The sequence below is a fragment of the Pithys albifrons genome, chromosome 4, assembly GCF_047495875.1.
Source record: "Pithys albifrons albifrons isolate INPA30051 chromosome 4, PitAlb_v1, whole genome shotgun sequence".
Classification (NCBI taxonomy): domain Eukaryota; kingdom Metazoa; phylum Chordata; class Aves; order Passeriformes; family Thamnophilidae; genus Pithys; species Pithys albifrons.
The window spans coordinates 97,310,066-97,323,450 of record NC_092461.1 but is presented as its reverse complement, the minus strand read 5'-3'; the positions used below and the strand labels follow the sequence as shown (position 1 = coordinate 97,323,450).

The following is a 13,385-nucleotide window of genomic DNA, read 5'->3' as shown; positions in this document are numbered from 1 at the left end:
CCAACTTTGTTGTCATAGGAGAGATGCTCCAGCTCTCTGATCATCTTGGTGGCCTTCATCTGGACCTGTTCCAACAAGTCCGTGTATTTTTTATGCTGAGGACTCTACAACTAGACACAGTACTCCAAGTGGGGTTTCACAAACACAAAGTAGAGGGAGACAATCACCTCCCTTGACCTGCTGACCACACTTCTTTTTGGTGTGGCCCAAGATGCAGTTCACTTTCTAGGCTGCACGCAGAAACTGCCATGTCATGTTGGCATTTTCACCTATCAAAAGCCCAAGTCCTTCTCCACTGGGCTGCTTTGGGTAAGTTCATCTCCCACTCTGTTCTTGTGTTTGGGATTGCCTCGACCCAGGTGCAGCACCTTGCACTTGGACTTGTTGAACCTCATAAGGTTCTCATGGGCCCACTTCTTGAGCTTGCCGAGGACTGCCTAGATGGCATCCTGTCTATCAGGTGTGTCAACCACTCCATTAAGGTTTGTGTCATCTGCAAACTTGCTGAGCATGCACTTAATATCACTGTTTATGTCAATGATCAAGATATTAAAGAGCACTTGTCCCAAGAGCTCTGAAGGACATCACTCATCACCAGCCTCCACCTGGACAGAGTCATTGACCACAGCTCTCTGGCTGCATCCATCCAGCCAATTCCTTATCCACTTTTCAAGTTCATCTCTCTCCAGACTGGAGATAAGGATGTCATATGACCATGTCAAAGGCCTTACAGAAGCCTAGGTAAATTACTTCAGTCAGTCTTCCATATTCCACTGATGCAGCTGGTTGATCGCAGAAAGCCACCAGACTGGTAAGTCACAATTTGCCCTTAGTAAAGTCATGGTGTCTGCATTGGATCATATTTGTTATAGGGTGCATTTTACATAGACCTCACTGCTGTTACATCTATTTACATACACCAGAAAGCCATCTCATGTGCAGTCAAAAACAACCTTTGGCCAACTTTGCACATGTTGAATGCACCCAGTTTTCATGTCTTAGCAAAATTCAACCATGTAAAAACCCAGTTTTTGAGACACGAAGACACAATCTGAAAGAATTTTGAATTTGCATATGATAAAATGCATGTTTATTAAGTGGCATGTCATTGAATATGTCTGTCTTTTAAACACAGAAAGATATTTGAAACACCTTCCAGACCAGCTATTAGAAAAATACAGGCACTCTTCTCTCTGCCTGGTTTGGGTGGCTATTACAGGTTTTATGCACTGGAACAAGATATCTGTTTCTATGAAAATACTTATTAAATTAAGTCCTTGAAATCTGGTGTGGTTTTGAGTCACAAAGTGGCTTTCTTTAGTTTCACTTGCAGAACTGTTTGTGTGTGAAAATACTACTTCTGATCATGAGCCAAAATCAGAGCTTTAGACGTCAAGTAGCTTAGCTGATATTTATGAGTGGTTAGAGAGAGAAAATACAAGATCGGAAGGTCAAATCTTTGACCTAAAATATGGGTTAGAAATTCAGATTGTGGAAAGACAGGTAGTGAGAAAGTGGCAATCTGGTATCAAACCAAAGTCATCCAAGGCTATGCCTTACATTTTAGGTGAATCTATGAAAGTTCACATGTAACTATTAATTAGCGCTTAATTAATTCCTCATTTTTGTATATCAGACCAATCAAGTGCAAATGTCAGACAGCAAAAATTTCATAGGAAAATGCATTCTGATAAAGACTGCAAGCTGAAGGAAGAGGGTTATATCCAAGGAGTTCTGCTGACTGCTGGGCCATTTTCAAGGAAATCCACGGTGCAGTTTCAGGGCTTCTTTAAGTCTTACTAACAACAGCTTCCAAAAGAAACACTACTAGCAGGTATATAATGAGAAGGGCAGCCACATGGTAGCCATACTCTCTGCCTGGCCAAAGGCCTACTATTTCCCAGTAACAGAACAGTACCATCTTTGTGACTGAGGGAGTCTCCAGTCAAAGTTAAGTTAGCTTTATTCCTACTCTACGCTCACAAAGAGGCTAGGATGAACATAAACTGAAGCATATTTCTACAGGAATAAGTAATTACTACTCGAATGCAACATGAAAGATGCTGATGAATCAAGCCTGTCATGCCTGTTCATTGAGCTGTCTCTTCAGGGAATCATCCAGCTTTATTTCTCTGACAAAGACCAGAACCAGGGCTATTTCCATCAATGACAGGAAAGTTGAAGCTTTATTTAACTTTTACTTCATTTCTACCTAAGTATTTCAAGCCAAGTAATATTATTACTGTATCTACAATCATTTTTTATTATGTAGTTCAATCCATCCGATCATTAACACATTGTTCATGAAACAATTTTATTATTTTGAAGTGCTTTACTTCAGGTGAGTAATTTTCAAGCTTCATTTCTATTTCCACATAAATCCCATTGTATTTCATGCTGTTGTCAAAGTTTTCGATGGTTTATAAAACACAATGCACAAAACAGAACTGAAAAAAGAAATTGCTTCTGTGGGTGAAGGCAATGCATAGTCTACCACCTCCGACTCTGCTATCAGAGGACAGATGTCTGGGAAAGAATCAGTCATTTGGTAAGGACAGTGAGAACTAAAAGACAATAAGTACAAGAGAAGCGTCTCCTTTGAAGCAGTGGTTAAGGCATCTCAAAAGTCAGTTTATAACTAAATTTTGCTGTAGACAGTAAGAATCTCTATACCGAAAGCAGAGAAGAAACACAGTGCAAAGCAAAAAAAGAAAGCAAAATATTTGATACACGATTTCAAAAAAGGACGTAGGTATAACAATTTATAACAAAGTCTACTTGCTCTTTCAGGGAAAAGCAATCCCTTCCTGGTATTTAGCAGCAGTCCTATCAACATCCCTCACAACAGGTTTCACTGAATAGAAAAAAACAAATCAGTCAAGATAAAACAATAAAGAAAAATGAAATTAGGACAGAGGATCTGCTAAAACAAAGTGCCTAAGACAGTATGTCTTACCCCTATTTTATTTGATAGCAATGTGGGCATTTCTATAAGGAGGGATGATTAATATCTGGTACTACATCTCAGGGAAAAAGAGTACTTTCTTTAGCACACAGCTTTTCAAATCTGTGCTGGCATATATGGGAATTATCTCTTAATATTAGGCAGAATCCAAGTGGCATCCTAAAAATATTACAGACTTACCCATCTCTCTGACACTTAGTCTCTGAGAAACAACTAGTATTAATGAGAGATGACAGAATCTATATTCTTTTACCCTAGTTTTTACTTTAGGAAGTACACTGTCAGGTTTATTCTGTGGCATCTGATAGTATCGCAATACAAAATAACACACACATGAAAATATACCCAACTTTATTTCCATACTACGACACAACCACTTCCAAGTATCATACAGTTCCCAACTTTAGGCCAGTAGGAGTGAATATACTGAGAGAAAGGAATGTACCACAGCAGACCCTAGTAATCCCTCACCATCAAAGACTTTTAGAAAAGTGAAATCTAGAACAGAAAAAAGAGGAGCCATCTTTTGTCTTAGATGGTATATTGCAGTGCCTTTAGTGAACAATCAGTTGCCTAAGAAAAACCAAAAACCACATGATAATTTTCATAATACAGTGTTATAAAACATAACATTTCAGACAACATGCCTTCTTAGTAGCATTTGTCTATTAACTCTACTGCCAACATGAACCATAATTCATTTCTTTGTGATACCTTAAACTCAATGTACTATACATCCTCAAATTATGTGCCCCTTTTAAAAAACTCTTATAAAACCTTCTCTGTTTAAAGGTTATGTATAAACACACCCAAACTTGTATATACCTAGAAATGCTTTAGATGGAGGCATTTAGAAGCAGAACAGTATTTGGCTTCATATAATGATTTCATATTCAAGATCTCCCAAAGTGCTTTGCAAATGAAAATCCTGGAAACCAACCAAGATACTGATTCTGTACATATTATTTGAAGGGGTGCAAAGGTATTAGAGTTTCTTCCCCGAAAACATGAATGAAAAGCCCTGGTTAACTTAAGAAAAATCAAAGACACTAAGACAATATTTAATCAGCTTTTTTTTGTTGGTTGTTGTTGTTGTTGTTGTTGTTGCTGCTGTTGTTTGTTTAGTGTTTCTCTCCTGGCTCTTATTTTTAACAGTCTTTAATACACAGTTATCCACTCTCAGAAATTAAAGACCATGTGGAAATGATCTTAAAATGTGGCTGTTCTACTTCACAGCATACTGAAAAAAATCAGTATATTTTATGGTTTAAAACAATGTAATTTAGATCTTGTCGAAATAATTTTCTTTATGTATTTACACAAAAAAATGAACTGTGTTTCTCTTCTAGACTTTCACAAGCTGTTGAGTATCTCCAGCAGAATTCTCATCAATTTGTTTATATTTAACTTTGGATTTATAGTTTATAATAGAATCATTAAGGTTGGAAGAGACCTTTAAGATCATTGATTCCAGCCATTAACTTAGTACTACTGTGTTCACCACATGCCTTTTGAACTCATCCAGGGATGGTGATTCCACCACTTCCCTAGGTGGCCTATCTCAATGCCTGATCACCCTCTCAGTGAAGAATTTTTTCCTAATATCCAATCTAAACCTCCCCCGGTGCAACTTGAGTCCATTTCCTCTTGTCCTTTCTGGAAGAAAAGACCAATCCCCATCTCATGACAACCTCCTTTCAGGTAGTTGTAGACAGCAATAAGGTCCCCCTTCAGCCCCATTTTCTCCAGACTACACAAGCTTAGCCCTCAGCCGCTCCTTGTAACACTTGTGCTCCAGACCCTTCACCAGCTTTGTTACCCTTCTCTCGACATGTACAAATACACACACACACACACACACACACACACACACACATATATATATATATATATATATATATATATATCACTGTTTGTTGATATTATAAAAAAGATTCAGAAAACAGTTTTGTATTCATAAAAGACAGAAATAGAGTTGCTCAACAGAAATACATATATGTGATTGTTTTTCAAAGCCTTGTGACTGTGAATTGGACACCTGTGGTAACTTAATCAAAATGCAGGTTGTCATCACAAAATGATTTCCCACAATATTCACATTTATACTATTAACTATGTTGTCTGGTAATAAAGTATAAGCAATAGAGGTAAAGGTTTTAATAAAATTTGTATATTGTTATATAAAAATTGATATATATTGTTAGAAATTGAATGATGATGAAAATATACCTTTTAAAGTAATGATGTCCAAACTTAAAATATATTCTGGTTTGGATTTTTTTTTTGTTGGTTTTTCTTTTTTTTTTTTTTTTGCTGTAACAGCTTCAGATAATTATAGCTAGAAAATAAGGAATAGACATGTAATGAGCACATTCACTTTCTTATGATCTTTACAAGCATAAGTATAAGCAATATATTCCAGAGCAAAAGATATGATGTCCCTGTGGGCACTGTCATCTTCAGAATGATGTATGTGCAGAAATTATTTTTTATACCCTCCACAAGAAAGTTGATATTTATGATATTATGCCTAGTGAGAAAACTGTGCTTCAAATATTTTTTTTTGTTTTGGGAGGTTTTTTGTTTTGTTTTGATAGGGTGTTTGTTTATTTTAGAATCAGTTATTGCATAGGAAATTATGAGTGTTGCACCAATTTTGTAGTAGGGCATGTGGTGAGGAAAGGCCTCCTCTCTACCAGTGAGATGGTATCACCATGTGCTTCCATAGCTGTGATATACAGCTGATACAAGCCTGTATGCCCACTCCTTTGCCCCTGTACTTCATTACATGAAGACAGTGCAATTTTCCACCTTGACTTTTTCACTTTTACTGTAAGACTTTACATTGCATGTGCACATCAAAATAGTTTAGAAAAGTTAATATAAGACTAAAAGATCCTCTGAGCATATTAAGGGCAGTTTACCTGAGCTTTAGGTGATGATAAGAATATTTGGAAAATTTGATAATACCACTTTGCATATTTACATGTCAGTTACCCCCTTCTCTAACTGATAATGGTTTACATACTTACTTAAACACAAACTTTGTACCATTTTATGTAACATTTATAATATACCTTTAGATAATGTAGTAGTAGCATCCAGATAAGGGGAATAAAGACAAAACCATCATGACATTTTCCTATTATACAGATGTCAACAAAATATTTAAAATAATTTAATCTTGAAAAAGCTGTTGGTCTAAAAATTCTTTAAGGTAAAACAATTTAGGAATTTGCTAACCTGTAAATTTTTTAAATCTTCTCAAGCACTACTATTGAACTAATTGGTTATTTAAGGTTGAAAGAAAGCAAAATAAGCATTTGCTTTCCTTCTGAATAGTGATTACTAGTCATCTTTGTCTTCAGAAGAGCAAAACTCTAACTGATGGGTACAAAATGAGAAACTGCATATAGCAAGACAGCCATAACATTTATATTTGCTATTCTGTTATCTATTCTCTATGTCATTGCAACTGAAATATTATTTCTTCTTATATATTTGGAAAAAAAATATGAAGTATTGAACACTTTGAGGGAATTCTGTCTGTGTATTATCAACATAAATTGTGGGAGATCCAACACAGTGGATGAACAAATACTGATATTCAGATCATTTTTGGAGGGGGAGGGTGGGAATGGAGGGGAAGGGCACAAATTAATCCAAATAAAGCAAACGAAGAATGTGACAGAAAAATAAATTACTTTTTAAATTAGTGTTTTCAAATTAAAGAATTTTGTTTCTTTCTTCCCTAAAATACAATTTGTTTTCTCTACCATCTCTCACAGGGATCCCAATCTCTAAGAGCAACATCAGGTAACTGCTTTGATCAGTCTCAATGGAAGCCTCTGGTCTACATGCTGATACATTCTGGAGCACTCAGATCACTTTAGCAATTAACTGCTTATGACTTCTGCAATGTAACCATCTGGCTTTCAGACTGGGGAAATATTTTGTAAGAAGCCTTGAAACCTCTTCAAAACACACTGTGATCAATGATAGGTTTAACAATGTATTCAGAAGACTGAAATAAAGATGTTCTGCCAAATTTGTGAATTTCCTAAAAGCATGGTTTTATGGAAACATACTAATTTATTCTGTATCTGAAATGCAATCACATACACTGCAAAAGCTACATTATAATGAGACATACTTAGTATTCTTGAATTTTTAGTTTTTTGTTATTTATATTTGAATTTGAATATAGGGGGGAAGTTACCAATAACCTCAACCATTCACTGATGCTATCCAGCATCCTTTTTAGCTCTGTATAGATATTTGCAGATACAGGAAAAAAAAAAAAAAACAAAAAACCAAAAAACCAAAAAACAACTCTGTTAACCATCACTGAGTAAACACAGATTTACACAAAGTCTATCACCACCACACCACGGCATGCTTTGACAGGAATATTTAAAAGATAAGAAGCATGTATCCTCCTTAACCTAGATTAAATATTATTTGAAATACCAAAGCCACAGAACCATTCATATCAAAAATTACGTGAAATATTCAAGATAAGTATCTTCACTCATCTCTGTTATAGGCACACTGGTAGCATGATTTGTAATTCAGAGCTAAACTCACCATTAGATAAAGATGATGTATGATATACTGTTCATCACATGACTAATTTGTAGAAGATCAGTTTGAAACATCGTAATGATAAATCATGGCTCACATTTGAAAATCTTGTATGTCAGGGCTGAATTTTATTTCTCACCATTAAATTATTTCTGCAGTGCTTTCTTTTTTTTTCTTTTTCTTTCTAAAGGAGGAGGCTGCTCAGGTGTTTTCAAAGTTGTTTCAAGTCAAATTCACATTCCTTACCGTCTTCCTTTTAATTGAACCTTATTACTTTAAAGGTCAATGCTGCAGAAATTCCAGCTTTCCCCCCCTCTTTCCCACCCCTTCCCCCCTCCATCCCCCGGGCCCCATATTCACACACACACAGAGGACTAAGCACTTAAAAAAATGGAAGAAGGACATAAAATTATGGCAAATACATTTTTTAGTCCCACGAGTTTCACACCTCCTCTATTTTCCCTCTCATGTGAGTCCCCAGTTTGGCGCACTATTTTTCTTTTTATCAGCGCGGATCTTTCTAGCCGTCACCACCGAAGCAGTTGCGCCCACACCTATGTACCTATGTGTTTCTGAGCCGCTGCCCGACCTGGTGGAGGGCTGGACGCCTGCAAAAGCGGTAAGGGGAAAGTGCAGCTCCTTCCTCTCCCTCCACTGCTCCCTCTTCCTTTAGGCACTGCAGACTCGCATACTTTGTTTAGAACTTATTGAAGTTTTGCGATTCCAACCCGGGATGAGCAGGGAATACAGGCTGCTAATGCACACGGTCAGATTTCTCGCGCGCGCCCCTGCAACTCCTCCGCGGAGGCAGCTTCCCTTTGTGCAGCGTTCCAGGAGCCCTCACACCACAGCCCCAGCCAGTGCCGTGCCATCCCAATCTCTCCTCCCCCCCCCCTTCCCAGAAAAAGCCGCCTTACCTGCTACATGGAGCTGCGGCAGCAGCGGCAGCGGCAGCGGCAGTGTGTGCACACCAGCAATGCCTCGATCTCTGAATCACTGTAGCAATAAACTGCCCTTTCTCGTATTCCCCTTCATTCACAAAGGATCTCACAAGAAGGAAAGGCTGGCAGAACCCACTTTCTTACTGGAAGAGGTTGGGTCCCTTCTCGGGTAGGACTGAATCCCTCCCTGTGCTTCCCTACACATTTACCCTTCAGATCTATCCTGCGCTTCAGCAGCAGCCTGAGCTCAACTGCAGCTGATAGAGACCAGCCAATTGGTATTGAGGATTCCCTTTCTGTAACCCCCTCCCACAAAAATACACCGTCTGCATTTGAAATTTTGTTAGTTGTGAAAAGTAGTTTTAACCCCTTGCTTGAAAACCACCCTGAGCTTTTGCAATTCCAGATAATCTCCTGTTTTCTTTTTTCATTAAGAAAAACTCTGACTGACCAAAGTATTCGCACCTGGACTCTTTAAAGCTGGGTAACATTTAGTGAGAAAACTAAAATATCTGACACAGCAATCAGCTGACTGAGAGAATTATGTGCTTGCAATCTAGTAGATATAGTATATGACAAAATCAACAACAACCTCTCCCCCTTAAAAAAAATCACCAAGAAACCCAACTCAAATCAAAAACATAAACAACAAATAGCAAAAAAAAAACCCACACCAAAGAAATTACACTGCAATCTATCATCCAGATATCATCATCATTTTTTTCCCCACAGGCTTCCTGTATTTCAGACCACAAAACATGTCTGTGCTACAATCAAACAAGAAAAATGAACTTAAGTAGTGTGAATACAGTTACAGTAACGTACCTTGAGAAGAGAGAATTTTGTTTTGGCCAATCCTGGAATTTATTTAGTGGATATGGCTAAGGCATTAAATGCTTTCCATTTGAAGAAATAACCTTAATTTTACGCCCTTATAAATTTATTTCTAGACATTCGTAGTAAATATGTCACCTTCTTGTTTGTGTCTTGGTGTTCGCTTGCAGGGAAGAACTATTGTAAAACAGGTTAAGCCTGAGAGCCTCTTTCTCTAACTTAAAGGTATGGTACATGAATTACTGCAAAAATAAAACATTTTAAAAAGACGTAAATTAAATTTTGAACAGAAAACAACCCTGGCTGAAATACAAACATAGAGATAAGTCAATCACATAACCTTAACACTGCCCCCTTGCCATGAACAATACAATCTTCATAACATTTCAATATTCTGATTCAAATTAAAATAGCCTGCCCAGTCAAAACACACTTAGTTTTCCTCAGTTTAGTTGATACGAGTGCAGTGCTATATATAACATAATCATTGACAGAGATGGGCAAATAGATTACAGATACATGCATGGATTTTAACATGACAGGCAGCAACTTCATTAATTTTAGGCAAACAGGGAAACAGGGCTGACTGCAATGGGAAACTTTGTGCACTGGGAAACACAAAGCAGCTCTCACATATTAGATGAGGCCTTCCTCTCAGTCAACTCATCTTCTCCTGGACAAAGGGGGAAATAAGTATAACTTTCTGCATTACATACATATAGTTCAGAAAGGTTTGGCTTATGGTTCATGGGCCATTTCCAGCCTGTTAGGATAATTCATATGACCTGTAGGGTCAGTTTCAGTAGCCCTCTTTTCCAAAAGTAACTTCTGCAAGAGGGTAGGGTGTACTGATCTGTTCTGGTGGTGGCTGCAAGACAGCTTGAATTCCCTGACTCTCAAGGAATTGCTTCCTTGATATGATGCCAGTTCTGTTGGAGTACCTCCAACAGAAAAATCTACCTGGTCCATATTTTCTTATCAGAGAAGCCTGAAAAACTCTTTATCAGTCTGCTCACGTGTACTTTGCAGATCAAGTCAGAGAGCATTCTGAAGAAAGTAGCAAGTATGTAGGATATGTGCTGCAAGAAGTAAAAAGTGTGCAGTGTTATCTGAAGCATTCCAACATCATAAAGTTCAGAAGCATAAGAGCCATTGCCAGATTGATAATACTGTGTATCTATATATGTATACACACATGCACAATTGGCTATATTGTGAAAAGGACCTCATATTTCTGTCCACTTGCAGGAGAGAGATGGGCTTTCTAAGAAGCCAGAACGTCATAAACCCACAGATGTTCAGCTGTTTATAGAGATTAACAAATCACTAGGTTCTCCTCTTGCAGTGTTCTTCAAAAAGACAACTAATGGAGTCTTATCTTTCGTGTGGAAAAAGCTGTGAGTGTCATGACAGATTGAAATAGCTTCTAGGGACTTAACAAATGAAACAATTTCTTTTACTGTCCATCATGTGAACAAGCCATGAAAGTGTCCTCCAATCATTGTACTTTATAAGTGTAGTGACTGGAGAAGAGTTTAGGTTATTCCATACTTTAAATCTGGGAGACAAGCAGCAAGAATAATTTTCATGGTAGTCAATCCTATTAATTGATGACAAGGAAAATGTTCTTGTTGCATTTCCTGCAATTATAACATAGAGATGTCTTTAAAATGTAATGTAAAGATAATAAGGCTCATACTGGCTGCAAAACTAATGCAACATTTAAAAGCCTGTTTTAAATTATCTTTATTTTAGCTTTATATTTTTATTTAAAGTTTAGCCATTGAAAGTTCAAAAGAAATCCTAAAAAAAAAGAGACCAATATCATTTATATAAAAATGTACAAGTCTGTGCAAAGCCACAAAGTTAAATTGCTAATTTTAGTCTACAATTTTGCTATCTGTCATAAAGAATTATGGTTGTGTTTTAAAATTCCATTTGTTTTTAACAATTTTTTTTTAGAAAACACTGAAGCATGAACAACTCATTTCTTAGTGTCACTCTAAAGGGGATATATGGCTACTTGCTTATGAGAGAATACTCATTGAAGTTGAAAATACATGTAGGATGGAAGAAATTGCATATAGAGGAACTGAAATTTTTGAAAAGGTCCTTGCATGCCAGTAGAAACAAACATGAATGAATCCTGCAAATTCTTTTAATATTGGTCCAGATAACTCAAGTCTCTTGCTTTTTCTTTCTAGATGATCAGAGTACTCCTTCCATCCTTTCAAGATCTCTATTAAGAAAATGAAAGCTGGAAAAATACCCATTATGGAGTCTAAAATAAAGATTTCCCACCCCAGCCAAAATAAAGTCTGAGACTTTTAGCCTTACAGCCTCATGGAAACACATTTACATAAATAAAGGAATTTATTTATGCAGCTACTTATTCATCTGACTTGCAGGTGGTAGAAATTAAGGTTTAGCATTCTCTATGAGAATTCATTCATCTACAGATGTTAAACTAGGATTAAAAACCCAAGTGCTGCACAACACAAGTAAAAGGGATCTGAGATTTCACTGGTTAATCTTTTAAATTGATAACTATTTACATATATATAAGATCAAGCAAGCAGTCTTTGCATCAGTTTCCTCTTGTTTGGGCAACCTTATTCTAGAGAAGATTCAAGAAAAATGCTGAATTTTATAGGTACACTTACTAGCAATCTATGATGACTTGTGTTATTTCTAAAACTTCTGCAGTTAAGCCTCCCTAAACATAAACCAGTACACTACATTAGTAAAGTGGTAACCTGCCTGTTAAGTGGTGCCCCACCTAATTCACTGGTTATCTGTGTAACCATCAGGGTTGTGCTTTTACTGTAGATATTATTACAGAATGTTATAGTGACACCTAGAGAAACCAGACAGAGATCTAGCCCTATCCTAGGTAGAGCTGGATAGTATTTGAAGTCCCTCCCTAAAGGCACAGAGTCACAAGCCAATTACATCCAGACGATGTCTAATCTGCCCTTAGAAATCTCTCAGGACAGAGAATTCACAGTCTTTCAAGTAGCCTCTTCCACATTTTACTTAAGTTTATAAGTAAAAGATTTTCCAAGTGTTTAACATAAAACTGCCTGGTTAAAATTTAGGTACTTGGGGTTTTGCTCTCTATATACTATGATTTAGCATAATGTGTATTATTCTCTTCCTTTTTGCTATGATATTTCATATCATACAGGTACAAAATACAGATATGTCATCTCTAACAATCCCCATTCCCTCCATCTCTCTTCACAGGACTTTTTGCTTCCTAGATTCTGATCATTCTTTTTGCTCTGCTCTCTTCTCTGTTCAACAGATTTCCTGTTTCCTAGAATTAAATGCCTAATACTGGATACAATAGGGCTGCAGGGCTCTGTGATCGTAAGGCACATCCTGAGGACTATTAGAAAGGTAATGCCTCCAAATTTGAGCACTGTGATTATGCAGGGTCAATGCCATTCTTCTCTCGGTCATACTGTTATACCAATGTCCTAGTTCAGCAGGAGGGACCAGCTAACCCTGTGTGGGGGTGATCAAAGCTGTGTATTCTACCCCCTCTATTCATTCCCCAAGGTCAATGGGCCATTAGCAGCAGCTGCCCAGGGAGCCATTATCACTTCACACCCAGCCTGGGGGGGGCGGAGCTGCTAATGGGCCATCAACAGCTCAACACCCCCTGGCTCCCAGAGTTAATCACCCATTGTGTGAGTCCCCACCCAGGGGGAGGGACTGAGAGCTCCCTGAGGGTACATAAGGGGTGGGTAAGAAGACCTCGGGAACCTGTCATCGGATACAGAGTAGCAGCAGGACCTTGACAGGAGGAGATCACCACTCTCGCCCAGACCACAGCCCTTGCCTGCACCAACAGGTTTTTCTTTTCCTTTTGCTCTGGACTGGGGGGAGCCACAGGGGTCTCAGCACAAGGGCAAACAAACCCCCTTGGGTTTGTGCCCCAGGACACTGGGTTATACTGCTGGGGTTTTGTGAGTTGAAAGCAATTTCCCTTGTGTGTCAGTGTTGCTATTGTAATATTATTATTAAATTTTAGGTCTGACTTATAATCTCTCTCG

The 13,385-nt window shown here is 37.7% G+C and overlaps 1 protein-coding gene across 1 annotated transcript in view; it reads right to left on the bottom strand.

The window, feature by feature from the left end:
- The window catches only part of CDH12 (cadherin 12), a 596,819-nt gene extending 588,088 nt beyond the window's left edge, over positions 1-8,731 (bottom strand). Inside the window, exon 1 of the mRNA XM_071553154.1 lies at positions 8,467-8,731. The gene's annotated coding sequence lies outside the window, so the exon portion shown is untranslated. The remainder of the gene's footprint in view (positions 1-8,466) is intronic.
- Between the last annotated feature and the right edge of the window lie 4,654 nt (positions 8,732-13,385).